General features: G+C 53.9%; 1 non-coding gene across 1 annotated transcript; it reads left to right on the top strand.

The window, feature by feature from the left end:
• Positions 1-5,432: 5,432 nt before the first annotated feature.
• Positions 5,433-5,586, top strand: LOC146839264 (5.8S ribosomal RNA). The gene has a single exon (XR_014958962.1). It is a non-coding gene; the product is annotated as a 5.8S ribosomal RNA (ribosomal RNA).
• Positions 5,587-5,656: the final 70 nt, after the last annotated feature.

Here is a 5,656-nt window from a genome sequence, read left to right as displayed (position 1 = left end):
CAATGCTCGGGCCCTTTGGATATTACGATGTCTCCAATAAATATCAATATCTACATAGGGTCTATTATCTCTATGAGCCCATCTGTGTACTGGAGCTTGACCTATTTCCTAGTCATTCTTACTGCATTCTGTGTACCAGGATAAATCAGGATAAAGACTCTCACGTTTCTTAGGTATCGATACCTCCTGTTCATATCCATTCCCAGTACGAAATGGATTTGTGTCTTCTGCATTGTACTGCGGGTTTCGATCGGCCAAACTGTGGCGATCCTCTCTCCTCCTCAACTCAGGGGATTGATCCCTATCATCTCTACGTCTGCTGTGAACATAATCATTTCTCCCCCTTTCTCTTTCCCCCTCGCTCTCTCTGTCTCTCTCACGACGGGGGGACATATCACGTGCATAACGCCGATCATCACGACGGTCAGAGCGCCCACGGCGGTCGTCATCACCGCTACCGTCAGAACAACCACGATCACACTCAGTCGTCCGAACACGCCGGGCACCCTCCTTTCGATCCAAGCCACGTTTGCGAAACATTTCCCACAAACGAGCAGTAGTCTCACCGTCAATGTCCTCCCTCCGCACACCATCGGCCAGAAGACCAGAAAAGATATCACGTCTAGTAAGTTTATTGTCACCAGGAGTACGAGTGTCAGGCCGGGACTGACGTTCAGGTTTAAACCACTCACCCAACTCACCGAGTTGGCGTACCGATTCCAGTACCGTAGATAACACGTTACCAGTCTGATTAATCAATAAAGTCATCATGACCTGCTTATAGGCAACAGGGGAGGAACGAATAATACGATTCCGCACAGAAGATGTCAACGAACCATCAAGCAACCTGTCAGCAGTACCCAGAAAAATTGCCGTTTTCATCACCTCCTCTTTGAGACGTTGTGCAGCGTCGCGCAAAGTATACCACGGTTTGTCATTCACAGGCCAATCAGATTCAGTAGGATACTTTTGATTACAACCCTCAGTCGCCAATTGAAGCAAAGAAATTTGACCACCACCATTAAAGTTACGAAAATGATCTTGAACAGTAGAATCCGAACTCAAGGAACAAAACTTCAAACAATCGCCATTATCCAACATAATGCCAGCAGCGCCCAGTTCATAAAGGCGCACCATCCATGTGAGCAAGGTCTCACCAGCACGCTGCCGAAATCGCTGCAAAATATCACTAATTTCTTGTTGAGTAAAATCCTCCAAAGAGTCTAAAGAAACACCCTGCGGAGCAGTGGGAGACTGCTGCAACTTCCGCCGAAAAACTGGATGCACTGAGACCGCGGGACGAGCATCACAAGGAGCCCGATCAGTACTCGTAGAGGGACAATCAGTGTAAGATGCATCGACCCCACTCGAAGAACGAGCGCAATCACGGGATGCACCATCAGAGGTGCGAGAAGCAGACTTACAATCATGGCCGGAGCGAGAGGACTCGCGCTTGGCAGACTCCTCACCCGAGGAACAAGAATCACTCGAGTTCCAGATATTACCATCCCATTCATCAGGATTCCAATCCAGTCCGGCTTTCGCCACGACCAGACGCACCTTTCGCGTCGAAACCCGACCACGCCGATTCTTGTATTTATAACGAGCAATTCGCACAGCCGCCCTCTCGGCAATAGTTTGGTAAGTCTCAAGTTTGTCAGCAAGCAACTTATTTTGACACCGCAACAGAGTATGAGAATTCTGAATCTCAACAAAGTGCGCTTCCACATCCTTAAGAGATATCTGTAACTTCAACAACCTCTCATGGAGAATCCTGTACGCAGACAGAACAATCCAACCTCTGCGCCCCAAAATGGGAATCTCATCACCCTTCGATACGGGTGCCTTATGTAAACAAGTAATCACATTAGCCGGCTCCGCCAGCTCCAAAGAAGAATTCCAATTCTCACTCAAACCAGTAGAATCAGCCCACTCACGGGCTAAGGCTTCATAAGGCGTTGAATCCCATCCGGGAATATCAACGGGCAACTTAAAAGTAGATTTTGACTTTCTAGAAAACATCTTGGAAAAGAAAGAAGAAAAGAAAGAAAAAGAAAAGAAAGAAGAGGAAAAACTATACACACAATTATAACACAAAGAATATACAAACAAAACCACGCACGCGCCGAAAGCAAACACGATACAACCACAACGCACACAGGTTTCGAAAACGGTTCGTGACGCCAAATGTTCTGCTTGGGTCTTCGGATCAGATAGAACCCGCTAAGCAGAGCCTCTCTAACCCAGCCAGAACGTTACCCCCTCCCTAGGGCCTATTCACAATAAGTAACCACATGTATATACCACCTAAGGACAGGGAATTCCTACTATATATATATATATATATATATATATATATCAAGACCTCTTATAATACACAAGTGGCGGCCTCGCGATCCCAGACGGATCCAGGACTTCCTACCCAGACGGCAGCCTCAGCCTCGCGATCCCAGACGGACCCAGGACTTCCTACCCAGACGGCAGCCTCAGCCTCGCGATCCCAGACGGACCCAGGACTTCCTACCCAGACGGCAGCCTCAGCCTCGCGATCCCAGACGGACCCAGGACTTCCTACCCAGACGGCAGCGTCAGCCTCGCGATCCCAGACGGACCCAGGACTTCCTACCCAGACGGCAGCCTCAGCCTCGCGATCCCAGACGGACCCAGGACTTCCTACCCAGACGGCAGCCTCAGCCTCGCGATCCCAGACGGACCCAGGACTTCCTACCCAGACGGCAGCCTTAGCACAAGTTCATCCTATGATCACCATATCATACAACAAGGGAATCAGTCTCACTATTTATCAGATCACACAAGAACTGCCAGTTCGAGCACGGCCTGTTCTCTGGTTCGAGGGGCTCCTCTCTCCCTTATTCAGTTACCACTTACCTGATCAGGGTTAACATCTGTTCATGTCAAGTCACAGCTGACTAGAAGAATAGGCTACCCTCTTATACAAGAACACGCAGCACATGTTGATTCACTACAAACTGGGTACTTTATTACTCATTACATACGCAACCACATAACATTACAATATAACATATAACCTGCAAAGAAAAGTGGAAGATTAGGTTATACACTCTAATAAGAAAGGGGTCGACATCACCTTAGTCGTGTGTAGCCTGCACTCAATGGTCATCTAGGTTCCCTTCTCGTCTGTGCCTCGGCTCGCCTGGAAGTTACACCTCCGCAGTCACGGATCTACTCCCTTCACCCTTCTCCGAGTCACTGGGACCTCTTCCTCATCGGCTACTCTCTTCTCTCTGGCTATTCTGCTAGAAGAGTATCTGTCTCTCGGTTTTTCTCCGCCTTCAAGTTTGTCATCTGTCTTCCCTGGAATAAGTAGTAGCTTTACTGCTAACGGCTAGATGCCGCCTACGGACTGAAGCAAGTGCCCAGTATCTGCCTCGGACTTTCACTAATATAGAGGTGCATTTCCTCATGGAAAATTCCGGCCCGTAACCTGCCGCCCACCAAATTCTTGTACCTCCCCGTACCAAGGACACGTTCCCAGCCGGCCGGCCTGATGTAGTGTCTTCGGCATGAAGAAAAATACAATCCTTCGATAAGGGCCGGCCTGAACCGGTTCTCTCCAAGCGAATAACACCTCATAACTAAAACATTACACTTGACCTAGAGGCATCCCTAGCTGCCGGAGCAGAAAGAAAGATGGAGTCTCTCCCGTTTGAGGCCTACCAGGCCTGAATTCAGCACGGCTCCATGAAATACCCTCACTACAGGACAGGTTATCCCTAATACTAACGAATCTATCCCCTAGGCTATGTGTGCAAGCCCTGACCTATGCACAGGATCATATCAAAGTGCCTAGTAAATAGGCTCCATTCACTACTCTAACCCTTAGACTTGGATGGTAAGAGACTGAAGTCACACTAGTCACCCTTCAACACAAAAAGGCCGGGAAAATCGAGCAGTACACCGTTCTTAGTTGGTGGAGCGATTTGTCTGGTTAATTCCGATAACGAACGAGACTCCTCCATGCTAACTAGTTACGCGACCCCCAGCGGTCGGCGTCCAACTTCTTAGAGGGACAAGTGGCGTTCAGCCACACGAGATCGAGCAATAACAGGTCTGTGATGCCCTTAGATGTCCGGGGCTGCATGCGCGCTACACTGAACGGATCAGCGTGTGCCGACAGGTGTGGGTAACCCGCTGAACCCCGTTCGTGATAGGGATTGGGGATTGCAATTATTTCCCATGAACAAGGAATTCCCAGTAAGTGTGGGTCATAAGCTCGCGTTGATTAAGTCCCTGCCCTTTGTACACACCGCCCGTCGCTACTACCGATTGGATGGTTTAGTGAGGTCCTCGGATCGGCCCCGCCGGGGTCGGCAACGGCCCTGGCGGAGCGCCGAGAAGACGATCAAACTTGACTATCTAGAGGAAGTAAAAGTTGTAACAAGGTTTCCGTAGGTGAACCTGCGGAAGGATCATTAACGGCGGAGCGGCCCGAGCGACCGACGGCGCCAGCCCGAAGCCCTCGGCCCGCCTCCTGCGAGCACGCACCGTAGGCACAGGGCCCGGCCCTGCCCTGGCGCGCCTCGGCCGGCGGAGCGGTCCGCGGCCGCATGGGGCGCTGGGGTTTAGGACCGGGACACTTCGGCGGGCCCCTTCCCCGACTGTCGCACGAGGGACGGCCACCATCCCCTGTCCCTCTCCCTCTCCGAGACGGAACCCAAAGCTCACCCGGCACGGAACCGAATGGCAATGCATCCCTTGGCTGGCACCACCCCTCCCTCAAAAAAAGGCCCTGGCGCCGGCTGGGCCCTCCAGGCGTCCCGAGACCCGGCCCGATCTGACCGGGTCTCGGGCGTCCGAGGAGCGGCCCTTCTCGCGTGGCGGGGCGGCCTGGAAGAGAAGGGGCCGAGGGCCTGCGAGGGGACCCCGGCTCCTCTCGGTGGGAGGCGTGCGGGATAAGGGGGCCGCCTGGCTCTTCCCTTCCCCGGCACCTCCGACCCAGGCGAGGGTGGTGGTGGTGGGCTGATCGCCAGCCTCTGATGGCACGGCTCGGGGCCGATCCGGCGACGGACGGCTGATGTGCAGGTGGAGCGACCCTCCCTCGTTGCCAGGTACCCGGTCCGACCCGGTCCCGTCTGGCCGGGCTGAGGGGTTTGAAGACTTGCGCGGTCCCTCCCGGGTTACCCCGGGAGGGACCGGCGGCTGCGGGGCTGCCTGCTCCCGTCGCCCTGGGAGCCCCCTCCCTCGCCCCCGGGTGGGTGGGGGCGGGCTCCCGGGCCGAGCGCCTGGCAATGTTTTTCCCCCCCACGACGGTGCTGTCTGACTCCCAGAGGGGAAGCCTTGAACGGGGCGCCCGTGCCGTCTCACCGCGCGGGCGACGGACGGACGGCGTCGCCTTCCTCCCGCCTCTCCTGCGCCCGCAGGTGGGCGAACGTTTTGGAAAAGTTGCCTGTGACTCTTGGCGGTGGATCACTCGGCTCGCGCGTCGATGAAGAACGCAGCTAGCTGCGAGAATTAGTGTGAATTGCAGGACACATTGATCATCGACACTTCGAACGCACCTTGCGGCCCCGGGTTCCTCCGGGGGATACGCCTGTCTGAGGGTCGCTTGATCGTCAATCGCCCCGGGGCTTCCCCGGAACGCAGCTGGGGCCGTCGCAGGGTGAGCTCTGCTTCC

This window comes from Triturus cristatus, chromosome 4_1 (genome assembly GCF_964204655.1).
Source record: "Triturus cristatus chromosome 4_1, aTriCri1.1, whole genome shotgun sequence".
Classification (NCBI taxonomy): Eukaryota; Metazoa; Chordata; class Amphibia; order Caudata; family Salamandridae; genus Triturus; species Triturus cristatus.
The sequence above is the reverse complement of the archived record's forward strand: the minus strand, read 5'-3'. Positions and strand labels throughout refer to the sequence as shown.